Source organism: Falco rusticolus, chromosome 1, assembly GCF_015220075.1.
Source record: "Falco rusticolus isolate bFalRus1 chromosome 1, bFalRus1.pri, whole genome shotgun sequence".
Lineage (NCBI taxonomy): Eukaryota > Metazoa > Chordata > Aves > Falconiformes > Falconidae > Falco > Falco rusticolus.
Window position 1 is genome coordinate 109011564 of NC_051187.1, and position 25982 is coordinate 109037545.

At 46.3% G+C, this 25982-nt stretch overlaps 1 protein-coding gene across 2 annotated transcripts in view; it reads left to right on the forward strand.

Annotated features, from left to right (window-relative positions):
* The window catches only part of ARHGAP24 (Rho GTPase activating protein 24), a 220499-nt gene that overhangs the window by 130559 nt on the left and 63958 nt on the right, over positions 1-25982 (forward strand). The window contains exon 1 of one of the 2 annotated variants that reach the window (XM_037395523.1): positions 2972-3293. The exons of the other annotated variant lie outside the window; for it this stretch is intronic. The gene's annotated coding sequence lies outside the window, so the exon portion shown is untranslated. Of the gene's footprint in view, positions 1-2971; positions 3294-25982 lie in introns of those variants that run through there. 2 annotated transcript variants of the gene reach the window in all.

Below are 25982 nucleotides of genomic sequence, written 5' to 3' on the forward strand. Positions count from 1 at the left end.
CCTCTGCAAACGGGCAGCCTGTCACAAGTGGGGTTCCCCAGGGATCGATATTGGGCCCAAGGGTGTTTCACGTCTTCATAAGCGATCTGGACGGTGGGATCAAGTGCTCCCTGATGAAGTTTGCCGGTGGTACCAAACTGAGTGGGGAAGCGGATGCTTCGGAAGGGAGAGCCACCCTGCAGGAAGGCCTGGATAGGCTGGAAGAGTGGGTAACGAGAACCTTATGAGGTTCAACAAGGACAAGTGTAAGGTCTTGCACCTGGGAAAACATAACCCCGGAGTGCAGGACAGGCCGGGATCTACCCGGCTGGGGAGCGGCTCTGCGGAAAGGGACCGGGGGATCCTGGTGGACACCAAGCTCAGTGCGAGTGAACAGCGCGGCGCTGCGGCAAAGCCAGCCGTCGGGGTGCTGGGCTGCATCGACAAGGGCATCGCCAGCACAGGTAAAGAAGTCACTACCCCCCTCGGTGCTTTGTGAGGCCACACCTGGAATACTGTGTTCAGTTCTGGTCCCCGCTGTACAAGAAAGACGGGGACAGGCTGCAGAGGGTCCAGAGGAGGGGCACAAAGATGACCAGAGGACTGGCCGGGTGAGGAAAGGCTGCGAGGACTGGGGGTGTTCAGCCTTGAGAAAAGGCCGCTCAGGGGAGACCTTATCACCGTGTTCCAGTATTTGAAAGGTGACTGCAAAGATGGAGACTCCCTTTTTACAGGGAATCACATGGAAAAGACAAGGGGTAATGGGTACAAGTTACTTCTGGGAAGATTCTGGTTGGACACTAGAGGAAAATTTTTTGCAATGAGAACGATTGGAATTGTTCAACCATTGGAATGATCTCCCCAGAGAAGTCGTGGATTCTCGAACACTTGTAAGATTTGGCTGGACAGGGTTCTGGGTCATCTTGTTTAGACTGTGTTTTTGCCAAGAACGTTTGGACCAGATGATCCTTGAGGTCCCTTCCAACCTGTTATTCTGTGAGCACTCCGTAGATGAGTGCGCTGCAGGAGAAGCAGCTGCAGAAAGCTGGCTGTTCAGGGGGGTATGGGTGATATTTGTAGCTCTCTTATTGCCCCTTTGACCAGGTAGCAAATTGTGAATTACTGAGAAAAACAATATTGAATGGGATACTTGCTCAACATGACTGCAAGCGGCTGTGACCCAGGGCTGTGTTCATATTAATGGCAGCGTTCTCCTTGATTTCGGCAGGGAAGGAGCTGCTGTGTAGCAGCAGAGTATGATGTATTGGAAGGGGAATATTCCCCTCCTCTGGTGACTTCACACGGTGCAGCTGGTCCTCAAATATGTTTTGAAGTAGTTTCTCATTAGGATCAACTCATGAGAAGTAGCAGATGGCAAAGTGAGGCTAAATTAGCGAGAACTTTGCGTTCTCTTAATGCTCTTTCTCTCTATAAATAATATTTGGGGAGTGGAGCAGGAATGAAGACGCTGTTGTGTTTGTGGCTACCTCTGCTGCTATGTATGTTCTGTGCTGCCGTGCAGCATGTTTTGTCAGCAGTGAAAAGGAGGGGGAATTTGGCAGCCTTTTCACAAGGGCAAAAATATTGCAGTTCTACTGCAAAACAAATAAAATCGAAGCGATGTTCAAAGATATTTGAGAGGAAACAAAAATGTGGGAGACAGTTTTACATTAACAGCCAAACAGGCCACATAACCACCTTTGATCTTTTTGGTTTCAGCTTCTTCCTAAGAAAATCAGTGAAATGAACTAAAACCAGTATCTCTCCTCTGATATTCCCAGTAATTCTCCAACTTCACTTTCATCCTAAAATTTTCATTTAAAATAAATGTATCTATATGTTTCTCTTAATGTGTGGTGGTGGTGGTGTGTGTGTGCGTGCATATATGTAAATATGTATGTACAGTACTACTGTAGCCTGGAGAGCTACTTCTGGAAAGCTTCTCTGGCAGCAGCTGTTTATTTGTTGAGGTGAAGAAGTAATTGTCTTGCAAGTTTATGCTGACTTAAAAAGTCACTAAGTGTAGTCATATAGGGACTCAGCGTAGCACAGACTGACATTATAGATGCTATCTGCTCACTGGTGTGTATTATGTGATATGAGTCTGGATTTCTAGATCCCTTTACAAAGTAACATCCACTGGCAGTAGTAAGACTTAACTCTGTGGTTCAGGCATCCTGGCTTGCTTTCAGGTGTACTCTGGTACCCGCTTCACAGCTGAAGCAACTACCTGGAAAATGATTGTGGCTTTAAAAGCCTTTTAAAATGCTGTAAGTGGTTGTTGCCAGCCGTCAGCTGTACCTTTTCATTTTTTGGCTTATCCACCTGTATGGCACTGTGGGAACGTGGGTGAGTCTGGTATGTGCTGACTGGAAGATTTGCATCGAAATCTGCTTCTGGGATCCGAGCTTGGACATTGGCAGCAGCAGCACTGGCATCTGTATCTTGAATGACATTCTTTGCAACCTTTGTCTTCAGTGATTGTTTTCAGGCCACAGTAATGAAAAGCTTTGCAAAAATAATTCCCTCTGAGTTTGTTTTTTTTTTTTTCCTGGACTTGTTGACCTATGCCGTAAACTTTCATACTTTCATATGCAGTGTCCTTATGGGCCACTTTGTACTCTTTTCTGTGGACCTTATTAACAGCTCTGCAGGACAGGTGCTTCTGTTAATCATCCTCTTGAGGTGTTAGCCAGAATGAAATTCTGCTCTGTTTCTCGTGCTAGCGCTAACTCTGCAGTGGAAGCAGGTGCTCAGACTATTAAAGACAAACACCAGCAAACTGAAAAACCCAACAACGTGAAACTTTGTTTTTCAGAGAGGCATACGGATCTCTGAACAGTCTAGAGACTGCTAAGGAGATAGACTTCCTCCAGGGATCTTTTATCATAAAAGCAGCTTAAGTGACTCACTCTTTCCCAGAGGATATTCTTAAAACAACTCCACTCATTTTGTCTTTTAGCAGTCAGAAACAGGATTTGTTTTGTGCTTTCTTAAAAGAAAAGAACATATTTCAAAAAAAGTCAATTGCTGTATTTCCAGGAAGATCTGGGCTATATTTGATAGTAAAGGTCTGTACAGCTCACTAACTCATGGGCTGACTGGCACTATGTTCACTCAAGCAAGTGCTTCAGTGAAAAATTCAGCACTATTTTTAGTTCTCTTACAACAAACCACTTGATTGTAAGGCCTGGGGAACTGCGACATTGTGATTGCAAAGGGTCTCCTGGAAAAGGCAGGAGGACAAGAGACGGCAGCGCACAAGCAACGCCAAGGACTGCCAGCTGATGCAGAGGAGCACACATCACAAGCAGGTATTTTAAATCGTCTTATAACCCTGGGTCTGCTCACAAAATGAATTTGCTGGTAAGAGACAGGGCATGAAAGCGTTAGCTGGCTGGCTCTATCTGCTCCTGCCCTTAAAGATTTCATTCCATAAATTCCTGTCCTGACCGTCGGCTTTTAAATCGTCTCTTCTCATTTCCTAGCCTTTTCTGGGATTTTACAGGATCTTGGGCAAGTTAGCAAAAGACCATAAACGAGTTTCTCAAAGCGAACGCATTCTGCTTTTAAAGGAATACAGCCGTTGCAGCGCCCGGGTGAGTAGCATGTAGGAAGTACTACACTCTGTTCCTCTCTGCTAACTGCATTAACTTGTAAAAGAAAATAGTCTGCCTTTGACCAGCCAGCTGGCTGAGGAGGGTTTGATCAGACCTGCCTGGGGGGTGGAGGGCTTGCTGGCAAACTCCGCGAGTGTGTGCCTGAGTGTGTGCCTACACGCGTCGGCTCAGCCCCGGTGTTGTGGTCTCCCCATGGCAGCCCTCCTGACCCCCGCTTGTCCCCGCGGTGCTTCCCGCAGGTTGGTCCCAGGCGAGGGAAGCTGGCCCAGGGAGGTTTGGGGCTCGCTCCTCGGGTGTCTCGTCCCCACCCTCGCGGGCCCCCCGCAGCACTGTGTCCCGAGGGGCGAGGTGGTTGCCATTCCTGGGCGGTGGAGTCAGGGAGAGACTGCTGCCAGCCGGCAGATAGCGGGAGCAGGGGCCGGGCTGGCCGTGGCTCCTGGCAGCCCCGCAGGCACTGGCAGTCACGCCAGAGGTGCCCGCGCCGGCGCTGACCCTGCTGCCAGCCTGTGCTCGTGCCAGGTGAGAGCTCAGAGCTTCAGATTTATTTCCTAGACCGACACTAGTACGTGTTGTGTCACAGCCTGTTGTGATACTGCTAGAGAGACGAGCTGTCGGATTTTGGCAGCGTCCTGCCCACCACCTCCTCAGTTCACAAGGGCTGATCCTGCGTAACAGCTTTGAAGCCTGCTTTGTTTTAAGAGAGAGGATTTCAGCCTGCTGGTCACACAGGAGCTCCCAGCTTTGCCAGAGTGCTGGAGCAGCGGCTGGAATTAGGCAAGGAAACTTTTGCATATGCAGTATACCTTGGGTAGTGCTGTCTTGCGTTTTCACCTTTTTGTTTTAGCTCGGTTGTGCAGCGTTTGCAAATTCCTTGCTTCAGGGTCAGACCCCGACTTTGGGGTGAGCCTTGATGCAGTTTAGTTGCATTGCTGTGTTATAAAATAACTACTCCTGTTTTACCCTTAATGATACCATTACCTTAAAATAGACGCCTCCTCTTTTGAGTTGTTTGGTAAAGAATGCAGTGAAGGGGAAGTGTTGAATTCCCATGAACTCTTGTGTTTAAAGATCCTGCCTAGCTTTCAGCGTGCTGAGCTGCTGCAGCCTCCTCTGTGTACTAGAATGGCTGTTACCGAAATGCACTGTTCTTGCACCACGCTCTGCACTGCTGTGGTCGTGTTCTCTGTCTCAGCTATGCTTTAGGTGCATTTGAAAAGACAGGTGAAGCAGCAGTTTCATAATCGAGTTTTCAGTGTGTTCTCACTGTATGAGTGCATTGTGCATAAACAGGGCAGATGGTGCAGGCAGAGTAGCTCTAGCATGCCTTGGCTTATGTTTGCATGAACTGAGTTCAGATAGTTAGATAATAATCAGAATGTTCATATTCAGTTAGATAATTAATGGTTTTGGGCTTGTTTAAAACAAACAAACAAACCCTGTTTTGTTCTCATTGATTCTGGCCAATTCAGATTTTTATTCTCCAGAAACAGACTTCAACACTGCTGAGTTGTCAGTCTCAGCACTGGTTACTACAATGAAGGCAAGTGGAATGAAGAGTCAGTTACTCCATGCCCTGAATTCAGTAAACTTGAGTCTGAGTTGTCTGGAACTTGTTATACTTTCTGAGTAAGGAAGATGAATGAGTTGGGTTTTCTTCTGGAAAAGGTAGAAGTGGGTGAGATTTCATTAAAACTTCAATGACAAATGTTATAGCGCTATGGCAAATAGCATTTCTCTGGGAGACACTGTATGTGTCTGTAGGTTAAAGCTGTTCATGGTGATCAGATCCATGTACTTCACCAAATTGCTGGAAAGCTTGGCTGGATGTTTCTTAATCAGCATTTTATCTTTCTGTCTTCCTCCTCCAGCTATCCTGAGTGTTTCATGGGCAGGTACCAAACAAACCACTTCTGGAAACACTCGCCAGTATGTCTTAGTGCCACATTTGCATTTGCACAAAGGATACTTCTGCACAGTACAGTTCCGAAACCTTTTTAGGTGACTGATGCGCTATATGACTAGTATGTGCTAGAATCAGCTCAGCGCCCGAGACAGTCCATGTGACTTACTGCATCATCTAATCTTGATATTCCTGTACCTCTGTATTGGAAAGAGGTACCTTAAAGCAAAAGATGAACAGTTATTTTCAACTACCTACAGTTATTGCCAGCTACCCTGCTTGAAGGCAGCCCAAAACAGCAGCAGTTGAGTTGGTTTTTGGTATTGTGAATGGTGCAATATGAGAGGTAAGAGGAAAGTAGTTGGAATGCTCCTGGGAGCTATTACAAAGTGAGCATGTGCTTACAGAGTGTTTGGATATAAAATCTCTTTTATCTCTTCCCCCAGACCCTTAAGCCTTTTAATTAGGTCAGTGGGTGAGATGCTGTCATGCCCTGAGCACAGCTGGAGGAGGTGGTACTGCAGGGTGTTGTAGCACCCCTGTTCTGGAGCTGGTTATGGATATTGCAGAGCTGCTCTCCCCTGCTCTGCAGGTGCCTGCCACTGCCTCCTGCCATCTCTTTCGAAAATGGGGTTACGCATCTACTTTAACATCTGTGCAGGCTCAGAGATGGGACAGAAATCTTAGTTCAAGGAGATGCAGTATCCTTCTAGCTTTATTGTTTCAGTTGGGATAAAAAAGTGATGGATTGCACATGAGCTCTGTACCTGGTAGCTCTTGCAGACTGTAAATCCAAGCAGTGCAGCTCAAAAGCAAACTCTGAAGTCTGGACTAAGTTTGTCATTTAAATGTCAATTCAAAGAAATACTGGTTTCTGATCTATTGGTGAATCTGAACAGTTGTCAAATTAATTCTCTTTTCATGTCCTATAAGTGCGGAGCTGTAAATCACAGTTACAAATTTGGTTTAAAACTGCATTCTGTTTCTGTTTTTGTTATTTCCCCCCCCGAACTTTGTTAGCTAATTTTAACTAGAAGTAGCTGATTAATTAAATGTCATTTTCTAATGAGTCCAGCTCATCCTTCTTAAGCCAAGTCTGATACAAACCCAAACTCATTCTAATCCTTAAATCATTAAATTAAGTCATTGACTTTTCTGTCTGTGAATGTCAGATGGTAGCAGGTTACTGAAGTACTTAACCTGAACATTATCCATTGACTGCAGCGCTCTCTTCTTCCAAGGCATATTTATGAAGTGCTTTAATGCAGTGCATGTAAAAATTGCAAGTTCTCACCATTCATGGAAGAAGAGCAGTTATAGCCTGCTTTTGGGAACAGATCTTGTGAAAAATACATTTTTGATTTAACTATGAAAGCGAGTGGCAGACTGCCAAAATGACCAGGTCATTCAGGTTGTTACAAGAGCTGCTGCACCTGTGATGCTTCTGAGAACCTTCTCTTTTTCCAGGTATGCAGATAGATTCTTTACTCCTTGCGAAAACCTGACCCCAGCTGTGGGAACGGCGTTCTTGAAAACACGGCCACAAATTTTATGGTCAATGGAAAAGTAATTTTCAGACTCCCAGAGATTTTCCTGTCTGATGGTTGCATGCCAGCGTGCTGGGGACTGAACTGTGGGTCTCCAGGCCATGCATCATGGGTGTCTAAGGTCAGGAAGAAGAGGAAGGCTACTGACGTGAGGGTGGGAGCAGCACGCATCCCCTGAGGGCTGGCACAGAGCACCAGGTGCTGCAGCACTGGCCAGTGGGGTGCAGGATTCCTAGCCCACAGCCGTCGCCTGTTGTGATGCTTGGCCAGGAGCAGGCTTGTCTCTGCAGGTAACATCTTAACAACCCCATGGGCTGCCTGCACAGTGCAGTCACTAGGAGGAGTGTCTGCGTGGGAGGCATTGCTTAAGGAGGTGGTGTGGCAGTTATGAGAATATGCAGGTTGGACAGGACTGCAGATTGACGTTATTGGTAGCTTGTAAAGGTACCGAGCCAAACTTGGCAAGATTCATGTTGTTGTTATCAGTTTCCCAGTGCTGTTCTTGGATGGTACTGTCTTTGCATGTAGCTGATTTGACCAGTGCACTTTTCAGTCCATCTGGCAGCATGGTAAAGAAGTGGCCTCGCTTGCACACAAAAGTAAAAAGCTCAGCTTCTGTGGGTGGGAAAGATGTCAATGAATATCTGAACAGACATTTTACACTTACAATGAATAAAACTGAGGCAGCTAGAAGCAGTAAAGAATGTTTGTTAAAAACAAGTGTCATGTGCCTGGGAATAGGATAGACTAGAAGAGAATAGTTGAGTTGGAAGGGACCTACAACAGCCATCCAGTCCAAGTGCCTGACCACTTCAGGGCTGACCAAAAGTTAAAGCATGTTATTAAAGGCATTGTTCGAATGCCTCTGAAACACTGACAGGCCTGGGGCATCGCCCGCCCCCCAGGAAGCCTGTTCCAGTGTTTGACCACGCTCTCAGTAAAGAAATGCTTCCCAATGTCTGGTCTAAACCTCCTCAGATGCAACTTTGAACCGTTCCAGTGTGAGATAATACAGATAATACTTATCTATCTGTGTACTTGAGTGTTTCCTGAAGATGTGGTGTGGAAGAGCTAACAACATCGCATTGTTTCAGCCTCCCTGTTTACGTTCCGCTTCAGGCTTCACTTGGTTCAATTGGTTCTCCCCATGGGGTATCTCTCTTGCAGAAGAGCTGGATTTTTAACGAGAATGTATGAAGTTTCCAATATTAAGTAGACAAAAGCCCAAAATGTTTCCTATGGCAGTAAACCCCCACCATGCTTCTCTGTGGATTTTGAACGTCTGCCACTTGGGGAGCCAGTTGTTGTTGTTGTGTTACCAGAGGAAAGAGGTGGTGTGCACCCTGTGTGTGTGTCCTCCGCTGGCCTGCCACTGAGGTCTTTGTGTCGGTATAGAAGAAAAGGAGGGTTAGTGGCTTTCGAGCTTACTGTTACTGCACACTCCTAACATGAAAACTAATGAAATGATAGGGTGAAGGTGTAAAGTGTAGGGCCAGAGTGACTTAAAATATGGGAGAGATGGCCATGCAATTGGAGCTTGTAGTAAATAGTCAAAGATAAAATGGAAAAATCTGTATTAAAAGTGGTGTGTGCAATGTATTTAGGCACTCGGAATCAGGAGTTGTGGCTGCTTTGAATGAGAAATGGCTCTTCAGGAAATAATTTTTTCATTTAAGCTTAATTTGAGGCTTGAAAGTAGAATTCATTCTTGTGCAATTGGATTGAATGTTATATTTCCCTATTATACATCATCTTTTCTTTCTCAGACCCACAAATAGCTTTTTCATCCTGGTTGCTACTGGCAAAAGCCTGTAAATCAGATTTTGGGACACATACGAGTGAATCAGAAATGCTGTGGCTGGAAGCTTTGCCGTCATCAGAAGGAGATGCTGAAGCGATACAAGGTCAATCGGTCAGATTTAAGCAAAGTCAAACTTTTTTTCAGAAACAGCATGGTGACAGGTTAGTGCCAGCCACCTCACTGCTGAACCACAGTATCATCTGCCTTTCTGCAGCCTGTGTGAATGGTACCATGCACACTCTTTCTGTAGAAATTAGGTTGCACACCTTACGCGCTTCCCACATGTGTTGTCTGGTGGCCGTTGCTGGCAGGAATGAATCTTGAGCCACAACCTAGTGCATTTAAGTACTGACATCCTGAGGGGAACAAATGAACGTGGGCTTATCTTTGCCTTCTTTCTGCATCTCCGAAAGATGCAATGATAGACTGGGAAACATGCAGCTCACTTTGCTTTTCCCCCAGGGTACTCTGATACATGGCAAAGCCTGTGCCTTGTGGCTGGGGAGGTGAAAGGGAGACTGCTGCCCAAGAGCAGAGGAAGCTGTCAAGTGAAGCAAAAGAAGATGCTGAAATCCTTCATCATACAAGTTCTTACCTTAAACAGTCACTGTCTGGTCCCAAAAGGGTGTGAGGCCACTGGTGAGATCAGCTTTGTAAAGGGCTTTGGGTTCCCTGAATAGTGTGTTGTTCATCAGGGAAAAGAGGAAGGGTGACCGCTTAGGAGCTTCATCCCCTCTCCTGTGCTCCTCCCAACCTTACGAAACCTGATGTAACACTTCAAGGTTCACGTGTGGTATAGGGAGGAGAGTTAGGGGAAGGAAACAATGCTGTGGGGATTTAGGGCAGAGATGACAAATTACATAAACTTTCTGTAGCTTTAAAGGCACCCAGGTGAACTGCCAAAAGTGTTTGCTGGGCCAGCTCTCCAGCAGGAATACAGGTGCTTGCTGTGGCTGTTAAGGTAAGGTACCCAGGCTCTCCTTGAAGGGTTGTCCTCACCTGCCAGCCCTCCCTCTCTGGCTGTGTGGTCCTGACTGCATTTGCCGCCTCCTGCTTAGCAAGTGTCCTGAGGCAGCAGCAAGTTCTCATGAAGTGGTGCAGCCACTGCTATGTAATTATTACATCAAGGACTGTCAAGTATTTGCCCTTATCCGTGACTTGACTCGTGATGCTGGCTGGCAGCTGGCAGGTTTTTAAAGCTGGTGCATGCTATCTTGCTTTACAGCCGTACACGTGAAATGCCCTGGGGGGCAAAATCTGCCACTAACCTTGCAGATTGCTGCGGTAGAAGTAGCAGCCAGTCCCCTGCCCTTGCACATGCTTTCTCCTGTCCCTGTCTGCACGTTGCTCACTCCCCTTTGCAGCTCAGGAGATCCTGTCCTTCAACCCTGTAAGAACCCAGTCACTGGCAGCTTTTAGGTTCTGAAGTATTGAAAGGAGCTGATTTCTTTTTTTAACACTAAAACTTAAAGAGGCTTTTGCTTAAAGCTAGTGATAAGTAGTAGCGAGAGGCATTTTTACTTGTGCTCGTGTGGGACCTCACTGTCTTTTTATAGCGTCAAGCAGATAATACGGCAACATGTATAGTTAGCAGTTTCTGCCATGTATCTCTGATTGCAAATCGTCTTTAAACACATTCCTTCCAGTTCACCAAGTAGCATATGAAATTATTACCTCTCAGATTACTGTGTTGTAACATCTTAGTTAAGGTACAGTGGGAAAGCATGTAGTAATTTAAGTTACAACTTTTTTTCTTTAAATCTAAACAGGATCTTCATTTGACACACTTCGGATATGACCTTTGTGTCTCTGCTGGGTTGTTTTCTGGGTTTATGATGCACTGCGCATTCCTATAAAGCCCTTCACTGGGTGATCTTAAAGTCTTTACAAGCTTTAATTAACTGAAGGACTATGTCTCCCCTGTGAGGTCAATAAATAGTCTTAATTGCTTTTTGCAGAAAGAGGAAAATTCGGCAGAGAAATTTTAAAGGCAAAATTAAAGCTGGGCAAAAAGCTACTGAGGAGGTAGGAGCAGAGCCCACGATTCCCAAATTCCTGTTGATGTGCGCCATCCCCCTTTATTACATAAGCATGCCCAGGAAAGATGTAACCTCGCACAGTGAGGCAAGATGTAGGTCAGGTTTCCTTTGTCAGTACCTCTTCTGCTTTTTGACCTGTGGGTTGCCAAAAGCAACAAAAGCCTATGGATGAGGGATTCTTTTCAAAACTAGTTAAAAAAGCAACAAGCAAACCCTGAAAGCCTCATTCCCCTCTAAAGAGCTATTTTTAGGAAGCTAAAGCAAGGAAGAATACCCTGGGGTGTCTGTACACAAAGTTTCTGTCTGGCTGCCTTTGGACAGCTTAAGTTTTAATGCACTTGTCAGGCTGTCGCATTTGTGCCTGGTGAAAAGTGGGGACCAGACAGAGTGGACCATACTGATGGCACAACGCAGCTGCTGTGTGGTGTGCTGCCATGCAGGGAGGGGACAGATCCTTCTTCGAGGCTGCTGGTGCAAAGCCTATTAACTGGAGGTTTTGTGAAGAGGCAACGTGCGGTGTTAAGACGGCTCCTGTTCCCATTGTGATCACAGGATGTTGTTGACTCTGTCCTGAACAAAAAGGAAAAAAAGATTGCAACTGTATTGTCGCTGACCACTTTATCAGAAAAATGGCAGTGCACAGAGCTTGAGCTGAAGGTACCACATTTATTCATAACAATATGTAATAACCAGTTTTAAGGACCACCAAGGAAGGAAGCTTATCAGGGCATCATTGCTGATCTTCCGCAGCCGTGAAAATCCACTAGTTGTGTCTGTCACTTCAACTATGATCCATCTCACATATAAAATCTTCCTTATCCTTGGTTACCTGGTTATTTACTTTTGCTGAAGGTGGAATGACTCTAATGACACTGTTGAAAGGATTTTGAGGCTTTATTTTGCGTTTGAATGTCCTGAATGCAGGCTGTGTTCTCCTAATTAAAAAAAAAAAAAAAAAAATCAAGAGGGATCAACACAAGCTGCTCTGTTGTTGAGAGAAAAGGGAAAAAGGTGCTCACGCTGGTGTAACAGTCGTGGGGCAGCAGAAGTGCCATGGGAAGGCAGTCCTCGCTGTTGGTGCTCTGAAACACTTCACTGGGAGCTGAAGCACTGGCTTTGTACAAAGCAGTCTCTTGATTGTGGAAGTTGCAAAGAAGCAGAGAGCAGCAGCTGGGCCAAATAAGGCAAAACCCTCGTTTACAGAAGTCCTTGGCAGTGGTTGTACTGTTTTCTTTTACTCAGCACGCATAAGCAGGTATAATAGTAAGTGCACTTGTGCAACAACAAAATTGGATGAGCTGATAAAGGTGAAATGAGAATCAATGAGGAGTTAACTCTTAGAGTGTTATTACTTTGATGTTTGCAGCACACATATTTTCTTTCTCTCCTATTCTTCCTAGAAAATGGACCCCCTTTTTTTTTCTACTGGGACTCTAGAAGGAAGGCTTAGACACAACTGATTTTTATTTCAGCTTGACAGATTAGTAATAAAACCATGTCCCTCCCACAGGAGTGGAGCTGCTTCCCGCAAGAAAGCCTCATTAAAGCAGTGGAGGCTGGAGGCATTATAGCAACAGATTTCCATGGCCTTGAACTCTGCTGCCACAGGATAGTTGTTCAGTTTTGAAAGAGCAGTTATAATTTTAAAATTGTTTTGAATTCTTGCCTTGAGACCATTTGTGTCGTTGATACAGATGGCTGATAGAGAAGAACTGTGATAGACTATGGGGTGAGTTAAGGCAGTATAAAATAAAACAAGAGAAGATGATGGTAATACTCACTTAAAACCAGAAAAAAGTAACGTCAGAATGAAGAGGGGCAGCCCCGTGATCTGGTATGTAAATACTGGGAAGCACTTTATTAGCAAACAGACCAACCCATACTCCAGGCCTGGTGTCACTGGCTGAATTCTGGGTTTTTTTGATTATGGGTCAGTTTATGTGGCACCAGGTCCCGTGGTGACAGATGGGGTTCACCTGTCTCAAAGTGGGAAAAGGATCCTAGGTCAGGAGTTAGCAGGGCTTGTTGAGTGTACTTTAAACCAGGTATGAAGGGGGAAGAGGGTAAAACCAGGCTCACTAGAGATGAGCCTGGGGGCAGCATGCCGTGTTGGAGGTGAGATCGATAGCACAGCTGAAGTGCATCTACACCAATGCCCGGAGCACAGGCAAACAGGAGGAGCTGGAAGACATTGCGCAGCGGGAAAACTATGACATAGCTGCCATCACAGAAACACAGTGGGATGTCTCACGTGGCTGGGGTGCTGCAGTGGGTGGCTATAAACTGCTCAGAAGGGACAGGCAAGGAAAGAGAGGCGGCGGGGTAGCCCTCTGTGTTAGGGAGAGTTTCAACTGTCTACAGCTCAATCATGGTAACAAGGTCAAATGCGTATGGATGAGGATTGGGGGAGGCCAACAAGGCAGATATCCTGGTGGGAGCCTGTTAAAGACCACCTGACCAGGATGAAGAGGGAGATGAAATATTCTAGAAGCACCTGGGAGAAGTCTCACTACTGCTAGCCCTTGTTCTCCTGGGTGACTTCAACTTACCAGTTGTCCGCTGGAAATACAACACAGCGGGGAGGAAAGAGTCTGGGAGGTTCCTGGAGTGTGTGGATGGTAACTCCTGGCACAGCCGGTCAGGGAGCCAGCCTGGGATGATGCCCCGCTGGAGCTGCTGTTCATGAGCAGAGAAGGGCGGGTGGGTGGTGTGGTGGTTGGAGGCTGTGCTGGGCACAGCCATCGTGAGATGGTAGTTTTTAATTCTTGGAGAAATAAGGAGCGGGGGGTCAGCAGAACCGTTGCCTTGGACTTCCAGAGGGCCGGCTTTGGCCTGTTTAGGATCCCGGTGGACAGAATCCCTGGGCAGGCAGTCCTGAAGGGCCCAGGGGTCCAGGCAGGCTGGGCATCCTTCAAGACGGCAGGAGCTGTCTGTCTGTGTGTGCCGAAAGACAAGCTGGCGGGGGAGAAGACTGGCCTGGCTGAACAGAGGGCTTTGGCTGGGACTCAGCAGGGAAAAGGAGAGTTTACCACCTTTGGAAGAAGGGGCAAGCAGCTCAAGAGGACTGTAAAGAAGTTGTGAGGTTATACCAGGAGAAAATTAGAAAGGTAAAAGCCCATTAAGCTGGCCACTGCTATAAAAGATAACAAAAAATGTTTTCAGATACACATTAGCAACAAAAGGAGGGCCAAGGATAATCTGCATCTTTCATTGGACGAAGGGGGGAACACTGCCACAGAGGGTGAGGGAAAGGCTGAGGTACTTTGTGCCTTCTTTACCTCAGTCTTTAACAGCCAGACCAGTTACCCTCAGGGTGCTGGGTCCCCTGAGCTGGAAGACAGGGATGAGGAGCACAATGAAGTCCCCACAGTCCAGGAGGAAACTGGTGTCCATGACCTGCTGCTCCACTTGGACATGCACAAGTCTGCAGTGCAGGATAGGATCCTCCCGAGGGTACGGAGGGAGCTGGCAGAGAATCTCGCCAAGCTGCTCTCCATCATTTATCAACAGTCCTGGCTCACCGGGGAGATTCCAGAAGAGTGGAGGTTAGCCAGTGTGACGCCCATCTACAGGAAGGGCCGAAGGGAGGACCTGGGGAACTACAGGCTGGTCAGCCTGACCTGGGTAGATGAGGGAAAGGCTGTGGATGTCTACCTGGACCTTAATAAAGCCTTTGTCACTGTCTCCCACAGCATCTCCTGGAGAAGCTGGCTGCCTGTGGCCTGTACGTGTGCGCTCCGGGCTGGGTAAAAGGCTGGCTGGCTGGCCGAGCCCAAAGGGGGGTGGGGAATGGAGCCACATCCAGCTGGCGGCCGGGCACACGGGGTGTTCCCCAGGGCTCAGCGCTGGGGCCGGGCCTGGTTCGTGTGATCTGGGTCTGTGATCTGGGCGAGGGGATCGAGTGCACCCCCAGCGAGTCTGCAGCCAACACCCGGCTGGGCAGGGGTGCTGATCTGCTGGAGGGCAGGAGGCTCTGCAGAGGGGTCTGGGCAGGCTGGATCCACGGGCCCAGGCCACTTGTATGAGGTTCCACAAGGCCGAGTGCCGGGTCCTGCCCTGGGGTCACACCGGCCCCACGCAGCGCTCCAGGCCGGGGCAGAGCGGCTGGGAAGCGCCTGGGGGGAAAGGGCCTGGGGGTGCTGGTGGGCAGCCGGCTGGGCATGAGCCAGCACCGTGCCCAGGTGGCCAGGAGGGCCAGCAGCATCCCGGCTTGTGTCAGCAACAGCGTGGCCAGCGGGACCAGGGCAGTGACCGTCCCCCTGCACTGGGCACGGGTGAGGCCGCCCCTGGAATCCTGTGTTCAGGTTTGGGCCCCTCGCTGCAGGAGGGACACTGAGGGGCTGGAGCGTGTCCAGAGACGGGCAGCGGGGCTGGGGAAGGGGCTGGGGCACAAGTGTTGTGAGGGGCGGCTGAGGGAGCCGGGGTGTTTAGCCTGGAGAAAAGGGGGCTCAGGGGGGGCTTATCGCTCTCTGCGACTGCCTGACAGGAGGCTGTAGGCGCGTGGGGGTCGGTCTCTTCTCCCAAGTAACAAGCGATAGAATGAGGGGAAACAGCCTCAAGCTGCACCAGGGGGAAATTTTAGTTTGGATATTAGGAAAAATTTATTCACTGAAAGGGTTATCAGGCACTGGAACAGGCTGCCCAGGGATCACCATCCCTGGAGGTATTTAAAAGACGTGTAGATGCGGTGCTTAGGGACATGGTTTAGTGGTGGACTCGGCAGTGCTGGGTTAATGGTTGGACTTGATCTTTAAGGCCTTTTCCACCCTAAATAATTCTATGGTTCTGTGATGCTCTCTGAGGATGCAGCTGCTTGATAGCAGCCTGGTATGGCAGCGCATGGTGCTTCTAGTTGTTAGCCAGGAGCTGTGCGTGGCAGTGCCAGCTGCCTGCAGTGCTGCTGCCTACCCTGCAGGTCACAGCAAACCCAAAAGGACGCCCTGCTGCAGCAAGGAAATGGAACAAAGCATTGCGAGCTGGCACCTCACACCTGGCAATGCCTTCATTGGATGTTAAGCCTACAGGAAATAATTTATTATTAGTAAGTTAAATGCCTGGGTGTTTTTTAGCTAATTCTAGGTATTGACTATTTTGAAAATACCAGAAAGCTTGAAATTCCTTTAATCATGACAGCAAGAGGTTACTAATACTGGCAGGAAATTTCAGTGTTAGAACTCTTCCAACTTGGAAAAGCTTGCTTTCTTTGGGGGGGGGGGGGGGGAGAAAATCCTAAAAAAAAAAAAAAAGCCGCACAAACCCTTCTGCTTCATATCCCTTTTTCCTGTTGTCTGCCTGTGTGGTGTCTGCTGTGTTGCAGGTGGAACCAGTGTCTCTCCAGCATCATGAACTAGGGTAAGTCTGTTCCCTTAAACAGGCAGGAAGAGGGTCAGGAGGACAGAGTGAACTTGACCTTTATTTTTGACAGCCTGTCTTCAGAGTTCATGTTAGGATTCCCAGTGGTGGAGCGTGTACATAGGGAAGAGAATCCTTCCCCCTTGAGTTTTTCTCTAACTAATGCGACTGAAGTCACTAAGCAGCCACAGTCTGGGTGAGGAAATGCTTCTTGGCCATAAGCAGGCACGATGCAGTTCTGCGTATCCGGCACTACATATGGGAACTGCAAGAGGAAATGCTGAGAGTTCACGGCTTAAAATTTTCTTTGGTGCTGTTATCTTCCAGTTTGGGGAGAACTGACAGGCTGGAGGATAAAAATGTAGCTTTAGTCTAGAAAATGTAATGTACTGAATAACACCTTTTTGTTGGTAGGTACCTGAGCATTTTCAGTACTGAGATCCAGGTGCTGCAAAAATAGATGACAGGCATGTTCTTTTTCTGTAATGTATAGCATCGATATCCCTTGTCATGGCTGCAAAATCACTGCTGTGCTGTCCATCCCTTTTGTTACATGCTGCTTGGGGTTTTGTAGCTTGTATCTGCTTCAGCACCTCCAGCTCATTGATGTATTGGATCAGTATTTTGGCTAATTCTGAGTGTGTTGTATACATTCAACAATTCAAAATATTCTCTTAGGGCAGCTGAAACCATGCATTGATCAAAATTGCGTGACTAAACTGAAAGAATCCCCTTAGATTAATTTTTTGCACTTCATATCCAGAGAACAAGGTTGCTGTGTACTAATATAGTATAAAAGAAATGGGTGCGTGTATCTGGACCTGTATAATGCTGTGGATTTAAATAGACCACTCTCTTCCTCGTCACCACCCCCCCTTGCAGGCCACTCTTACATCTGGCAAATCAAAATGCGTTTTCTAACGTGGGTTTTTAAAAAAGCCTTGAACATCAGCCCTGAAGGAAAGAAAGCTTGTTCTCTGGTGGTTGGCAGCCAGCTGACTTGAAGGCAGCCCCATCTCGCTCCCCCTGCCGACTTCAGGTCATAGGGTTGTGCAGAGCAGCTTCACGCTGCTACAGGCATGACAGGCATTAAGAAGAAATGGCTCTTCCATGTAGAAACCGCTGTGGCAGCGTAATCTTTGTCCGGGGCTGTTTAGGCAGCAGACTGAGCTGCTCTAATGGGAATAAAACCGACATGGGACCGGTGGTGGAGAGCAGTACGGATACGGCCTGTTAACAGCTGAAGGTGGGGCTGTGCTGGGACAAACCAGTGTATCTTGCTGTCCTGAGAAACTGGAAAAAAGGTTGGGAGTTGACAGGAGCAGCAGCAGTAATGAGCAGAGGTACTCTGTGTGCTCTTTGGTTTTGTACTGTGCGAGTAAAAGGAGTGACAGCGGTTAGAGGGACGTTGTGTTTGTGGTAAAGTGGACAAGTCCCTTTTTCAGAATGTTATACTGAAAGCTACAAGTTTTCCCAGGGTAAATATCATCAGGTGAAGTTTATTGTGTTTCTGGTTGAATGTGTTTGCCAGCACTGTGATTTGTAATTATGTGAAGATGCTTACATCAATGCAGCATATACTGGAATCTCTTTGCAAAAGCCTGCATCTGCTGAAACTTTCTGTAATGTGGAAATTTCAGCTTAGGTCAGTTCCTCAGAATAAGCGTGTAGGAACTGTGGCTATAATGCACCTTCAGCTGGAGGGCAGAGCCGTGCTTCCTGATGAGGGATTTCCATTGTGTCCATACTTGAAAAGCCTGCGTATATGTCAGCATGTGCTAAGAATAATTCCCAGCGCTCCTGACAGAAGACAAGTCTTGTTTAGGAGTGTCACGATTTTTAAATAGTAAGAATACAAATGATTTTCCTTTCCTGAAGAGACTCGTTTCACTAAGTCCTATAAAAGGGCAGGATTATTTGTGTGCGTGGGGTTCTGTTGTTTTTGGTTTTTTTCCCCATCAAAAATGAATCACAAGACTGAGGAAAAAGCCTCTGGACTCCTCAAACAAGATCAGAATCGGAACAAGTCAAGAATGTGTTAATTCTGCGCTGCAGCCATGCCGGCTGTATAACGGTAGCTGTTACACACCACAGTGGCATAGAATTGTGGTAGTTTGGACAGTTGTCAGCAAACAGCAACATTAATGTAACTCTCTCATCTCGTATATAATAGCAGCTTCTTGTGTCAGAGACTTCATAAAAAAGCACAACTTTTTTTAACATAAGCCTGCTACAAAAGAAATTTTATGCAGTAGAAAGAGATGCTCAGATTTAAAATGAATGAGGTGAAAAAAGAATTATATGGTAAAGTGTTGTTCTTGTAAATATGCAAGGGAAATAACATACTGAAATATGCAAGTACTCAAGAGTATTCTGAAATACAGCTGTGAGGAAAAAACTAACAATATAATTCAAGAAAGAAATCGGGATTTATTGTGATTGTCTCTCAGAGGATGACCTGTGAAATATTGGAAAGTTTATTTGCGGCACCTCTTCCTTACAGTGCTATACCTCATCTGCCAGCCTTTTCATCTGAATAGAGCAGTTGATGAGATGGGAGTATAACATGGAGGGAATGGCTGCATGTATCACCTCTGCACCCTGGTTGTATCTAAGGCCAGGAGAGGTCAGTTGCGTCAGATGCAGGAGTTGCCTGAAAGCAGAGCTCCTGCAGGGAGGCTGGGGATGAGCTGCAAGTGACAGGCTACTTTGCAGAGATTACAGATGTGGTATTTTATATAGTTTCAGGAAAAATTGCAAGCTGTGGGCAGGACGAAGTTAGAGGTAGTACTCGTTCAATGATCAGTAGTTACGTTTTACATCTGGATAGGAAAGACTCCTTACTCTGATGGTCAAATTCCTTATTTTTTCCCCTCCTGATTTTCAGTCTTCTGCTGACTTTGGTATTGAACTGCATGTAAGCTTTTTTTTTTTCCCTCCTCTTTGCTACCACCGAGTTGGAAGGAACTGGCTCCTCCTGTCTGTTCAGCCATCTGTGCTTTGTTTCTAACCCAGATGCTGAGGAAAGCAGTTTTGCTCGTGGCTCAGCTCTCTCAACACACTAGGCTACTGGGACTTGCCTGGGTAACTCTTGTGGGATCTCATGCTTGAGCTTTCTCTCATTTCCAGTGGCTTGTATCGACACCTTCAGAGAAAAGGCAGTAGCATCTCACACGCACCGTTGCTGCATCTGCATTGCGATCACACGGAGTGTGAACTCTGAAGTGGGATCTGGATCGACTGAGGCCACTCCCTCTGAAGGAAGCAGGATCCCAAGGTGTAGAAAAGCCATGCAAACACAGCTAAACTGAATGTCTGTTTTGCTGTTAGCACAGGCTTCTGCTCTTTGTTATTACTGTAGCGTAATTCAGTTGCAAGGTTTAGCTCACCAGTTCTGCTGGGAGCTAGAGGGATTTCCCCCAGATAATAGTGTCTTAAGCTGCCTGAAAGATGTGGTCTATAAATTTTTCATAACTAGTGAGACTCAGCTTAAATGCATGTGATGTTGGGGGCAACAAATGTCCTGCTTTGCTCTAGTGTTGCTCACCAGGATGTGATTTCTTCCATTTATGTGGCCTTTCAAGCCTTAGTATTGTATAAACCACCTGTGCACCAAATCTGTTTGTTAAACGCTTAGAAATATTAATGGCTCATTTTTGTCAGAGCTTGATAGCGCAATACAGGGAACATATGGGATGCCTGGGACAAACAAGGTCCTTTATAGCACCTGCATATTGTCCTTCTTGCCCCTTTCCCAGCACCTGGAGGTTTGTATTCCTTAGTTCCTGCTCATTTGACTGTGAGCAGAGGCTCGTACTCAGAAATCTGCTGTGCAGTGTAGCTTTCTGGGAGAAGCATGAACTTGATGAGTGTCCCTGACCTTTCTGTCCTTGGCCATAAAAATCTTTCCGTTGTATGCGGCTGCATGTACGACAGGTTGGCGTTTGCCTCCTTGAAATGCATCAGGGATTAACCTTTTGCAGAAGCAAACTGCAGAAAGCAAAACCTGCTTGCTAGTGCACACTGCCCGTTGCCACCTCTCTCCTTACTGGGGCATATGTTTGCCCCTAGCCTGGGACTCCATTTGGTTTTCTGCAAATAAAATCATCTGCCTTGCCCCAGCGAAAGGAGCATTTTAACGAGGTTTTTGCAGACCTTCTGCATTTTCCCTTGAAATCTAAATTTAGCCAGGGTTGGAGATTATTTTGGAAGAGCAGGAGCAAGAAAAAGATGCCTTTGTTGCGAAGACTGAGAAAGCAGCCTGGCGGTTGTGTTAAAATGCCTCCACCTTTAATTAATATTGACTGAGACTGCTCAGAAGAGAATGGTTGTATTATGTGCTCTGGCTGAGGGGATGTTGAAATACAGGCAGGAGTTATCAAGCAGGTTTCAGTCAGCGCTGTCATCACTGTTGTGTTTCTCTTTGGCATTTAAATCCTTTCCCTGTTTGTTAAAAGAGCAATTCACAGAACAGCTTTCCTTGTGGAAGCTTGTTTTATAGTCCTAGGATTGGGCTTTCTGTTCCCAGCTGAAGGACTTAAGGAAAATACAAGAGATGGAAGACTGCAAGAATAACAAAGCGGAAATGAGTTGGAAATAAACATTTTGCAATATGTTAAATACCATCTGTGGGCTAGGACACGGTCTCCCTATGGTGGAGAGTGATGGACACATTTCTGAGAAAATCAGGTTGAGGTTGCTATGGGGGGACAGGTGGGAGAGAGGGAGAGGAGACGCAAGGTCAGGAGAAGCTGTTACTGCCCAAAGGTGCCTTGGACCAGCAAGTGCAGATGATGAGGAAGAGCAGAGGGAAAGGGGCCATGCTGTGGATTGCCTGCATCAGCTCTGGAGGTCAGCTCCGAAGGCTGGAATTGACAGTCTGGGTGCTGCGGTTTTGGCTCCTATGGCTGAAGGCGATCCCCAAGAAATGCCCCCCCGAACGAACATCACGGCAGTGCCAGCCCCTGGAGCTCAGCTAGCAAGAGATGTCAGAGTAAGGGAGAGATGTTGGCGTCTGCTGAGTTGACAGATTGTCATCTTTATGCCTTTACTATATAACTTTTTAAGGAAGACTAACTCAGCACATGGAGTGTGAAAAGCAGACGTGCTTTTGTATTTCCTCCAGTGTAGGGAAGGCAGGGATCATGGTGTTACAGGTGGGGCGGCTCAGGGTTAGCCAGGGAGCGCCAGGGCTTGGTATGAAAACACCTGGAGCAGGGCTGTCGCACCGAGTACCAAAAAAAAGGGGTGGTCTTTGCACAGGGATATTGCTCAGTGGCAGAAGCCAGGTGAAGGGCTGACACTGCTGACTGGCAATGTGCAAGGGAGCAAACGCATTATAGTGTGGGTAACGTTTCAGAACGTACATTGCTTGTTTTCTAAATGAACATAACAATGAAATGTCATGGTTGCAAGGGGACTGCAACTGGGTAACAACTAGGGGAGAGGCACTATCTCAGAAGTATCCTCGTGTTAGACTTATAACCAAAAGTCACCAGTTCGGGATATTAAGCAGTAGTTTGTGGTTATTCATTTTACACCTTGGTGATCATGCATTTCTTTTCAGTTTGGCTATTGAGTATACAATGCGACAGAAACTGTGAGGGCAGAAATATTTGTTTGCATTATGAAAAAAAAAAAGATTTATAATCATCATTTGGGAACACTGAGAGTTCAGATCAGCTTTCATGCTGACGGTTAGCTCCTTGAGCCAGGTCAAGAAACTGGGCTGCATTTTACGGGCTTCAACTCAGGCTGGACCTATGGCCCAGGGAGCCAGTTGCCATCTCCTTTCTTGCTGCTGGGATTCTTCTGTTAAACCAAACAACAAAACCACATCTCTCTGGATTGGTGTAGTGACAGATCAAAGAAATTGTTCCTGCTCTTTGTGCCTTATATTTAATTACTCATCTTAATGGCTTGTTTTAAGAATTAAAAAATGCCAGCTTGCTTGCAAAACAAGCGAAATTCCCCAGCTGGCAGCCAGATCCCAGGTAATGTGTTGCCATGGTATCAAATTGAACTAGCAACCATCAATGTGCCCACGAACAAGTTATCAGTGTAATAACGAATGTTTAAGTGTTTATACTCATTTTACTCTAGTGGGTAAGGCTGGTGTACATGGAGGAGAGCAGAAAGGATCGAAACAGATGTTGGCTGGAGTCAGTGCTTGGTGCCACAGGGAGCTGCGCCCCAGGCTGAGAGTGCTGCCTGCAGCCACAGAGGGGCTTGCCCATTGCCTGTGACTGCGCAGTTGCTGCAAGCAGTGTTTGTTCAAGACCAAATTTCTGAGACTAGAAAGGGAGGAAAAGTATTTTATGTTAACCAGTGTTTGGGTGCTGTGTTAAGAGGGCTGGAAAACTTATTTGATATTCTTGGTTGACTGAAGCTATACATGAAGTTGACGTGAATTCACTAGATGGGCCAGGTAAAAAATAGGAATAGATTTTGTTTGATGTTTTCAACAAATAATAGGTTTGGAGTTGTTTTACCTTTTGAAAGAGCCTGATCTTTTTAAATTATCGAAATTGATATTAAAATGCGGCATAACATGAATAAAATTCTTTCGTATTGAATTACCATGTAGTTTTACTGCTCTGAAATAAGCATTTTCAGTTTTGTTTTACTAAGGAAGCCAAAAAGATTGTCATTTTGAGTCAGTGAAGTGACTGTTTTGTTTTCTTTGGCCAGCACTCCACAAACTCACTTATTCACATAGCTATAAATAAGGATATCTTAATATTTTATCTGCGCATTTTGATTTATAGCAGCAGCAGCTAAAGAAAATAACTGCTTTCCCAGTCTAGAGCAAACTGCTGAAAAATATGCTCACATATGTGTCTTTTCCTTTCTTAATTGAGTTATGCATATGACAGAAAAATCCTGATTATATGAAAGCGTGTGTTGCCTTTGGGTGGCAGCCAGTGATAGATATTCAAAAATAGAGTTATGAGGGGATCAAAGGTATTTGTTGAGAGAGATTTTCATAAGGAACAGTAACAAAAGCAGAGGTCCCTTAGACTCCCTGGTGGTACAGAGCAGACTGAATCCCAGGCTGTGGGGTGAGTTTAGGAAATGCTGACTTTCCCACTATGAGTCTTCCCCAGCTAAGAGCAGGTTCAATTAGAAGCAGACCTGGTTTCTACGGCTGTTAATTTTCCTATCTGAACCACATTTTCCTTCACCCTTCCTCTCCTTGCCATGTAAGTGTGTGTGTCTGAGGGACGCGGAGCCCAAGGGACTGGAGAGCCTGTCCTCTCCTAAAGGCTCCCTTGCTGCAGGAGTCTCGAGACTGTCTTTAACCTTCTACCTCACAGCCTTACTGAAGGAGCCTGTTGCTTTTTGCTGGCTGGACTGGAAATGCATTTTGAAAAATAAAAACATATTTTTTTGTGCCACAGGTCACCTCTTTCCTGTGGGGAGTTAATTCACAGAGCCTGGGGCAGGTTGTTGACACCACGCTGAAGAGAGGATGGGGGAAAAAGCCTGCTTGTGCTGCTAAATGCGATCAGTAGAGTGGGGGGCTTTGCTCGGTAGGGAGCCATTTGTCATCTTTCTGTTTGTTTGTTTGTTTGCTTTTTAGGGAAGCAGAGGTTTGTTTCTTGACTCTCCTTCTGGAGCAGCAGGTGGTATGATTTGATGAAAATTAAGTGGCAGTGTTTCAAGGACAACACAGATGTGATGTATTCTTTTAATATTTGTAGCCCTAGAGGGAATGAACAGCTACCTGGGTGGGTATAAGGCTGTCTGGGCAGCGGGGTTGCCAGGCAAAGGCTTCTGCAATTCGGAACTAGCTGTAGCTGCTTCTCCCGTATCCCCTCCTGTTGCTCCAGGACAGCCAGCCCCGATGGCATCTGCTGAGGCTGTTTGTTGGTCAAGCCCTGGCTCTGATGTCATCTTTGTGGGGTCATTAGCAACGTGGCATCTGCTAGCAGCTAGAGTCTTCACCTTCTTGTAACTGGCTTTTATTATCTTCCACAGTCATAATGGCCTCTGGTAAAGGGGAGCTCCACATGTGTGTTATGGAAAGTCATAGCTGTGAGCCAAAGCTGTGCTGAGGTAGGAGTTGTTGTCACCCTGAGAGCTGAGGATTAAATCTCAGGTACCCTTCTCCTCCGTGAACGTTTGAAACACAAGCCTTACACCAAGTGTTAAATGAAAAATAGCGTGGATTCAAGGCACAAAGGCTTGATTCAGCTGTCAGCTCTACCAAAGCATTTCTAGGGGTAGGGGCTCAGATGCTGCCTTCTGGTCCAGGGCTACTACTAATGAAAATGCTTCACTTGGCTAGTTACTGTATTTCTATCTCTGTGATTTCATCTGCCTTGATACTCCGTTGTTGTCCAGGTTGCTATGGCTGTGCCAGCATGAGGCCAAGTCCCCTACAGGAGATCATGAAAAGAAGTGGCTGCCTTTCTGCTCTTTCATTAAAATATGCCAGGGATGCACAGCAACCTGGAAGGCCTGTGTTTTTTAATAAATCCGTGGCTGTTCAGCACCTTTCCGTGCCTCTGCACTGTAGTAGTTGTGGCTATTAATCCCTTTTGCCGGTACTGAGAATAGAGTAGAGCTGCTGTTGTTGAGCAGCTTGTCAGAAGCAGTTCCTTGTGAGGCAGCCTTGGTTATTTAACCTGCGTTAGGGGTCCTTATTTAGGAAGAGCATCTCCAGTGAAAGCCCATCAAGCTGCAGAAAAAGGCGCTGCTGATGGCAGCAGCACTCTGCTTGCTTCAGTTGTTGTGACTGGATGTATTTCTTTGGGGTATCACCAAGAATACAAGGTTCCATTGTAGCTGCTGGTTTTGTGGATAGATGAGAATATCTGTTTCCTACAAAAACCGTTGCCATAGCAGCTATGTGCTTTAAGAATGGCTTCTTAATACAATCTAGGTGTTTAATGTGTGTCACAAGGGTTAAATGCAGTACAAAACAATTGGTTTATGAACCAATATAGTTGGGCCTTACGCTAAACTACGAGCATAACTGGAATGAAGCCTTTGGGGCCAACTCTCCTTATCCAGGCATCTCCACACCCATCACATCAGCAGTATGCAGGCATGTCATGTTCAGAATTGCTTGTTGTAAGCTGACTTACCTATCTGTGTTAAAATAATAGCACAGGTTAGTTTTACTGCAGCCTAGGAGAGTGTGCGAGCCTGCACGTTTTCCATGACTGTGCAGATATTAACCATAACAAGAACTTAAGTTTTAATGATGCAACTAGACCAAGTTTAAGAATGATCTACTCGAGTCTGTGGAAATTATGGTACCAGAAATGGGGCCGAGGAAGCCAGGACAGGCTGGTTTGCGTGTTTTTCCTCTGTACATGTATGAAAAGGCATACTCAGAAACAAAAGAGGCTCAAGCTGCAAATGTCAAGCACAGCATGGTTAACTTCCTGACCGGATTTTTTTTTTTCAAACACTATGTCATGTCTGATATCTAATTTCTACCTACTGGGAGAAGGACATTCAGTGTAAACTGTGTTTTCATTCTTCTTTTGCCACAGTAGTATGGAAAATGTCATTTTTTTGGTATAGATATTTTATATTCTCATTCTTCATGCGTATTGTCTAAACAAATCACGGTTCCTTAGGATTGTAATAGCCTAATTTTACTGAGGTCCTTTTGTGAATCTGTAATGAGAGGTTAAATAAGCATAGAAGAGGGGAAACGAGTTTTGGCAGATGCTTGCTGCTCTTAACACAAACCAGAAAATACGAGCTCAGGACCGTAAATCTAACTGG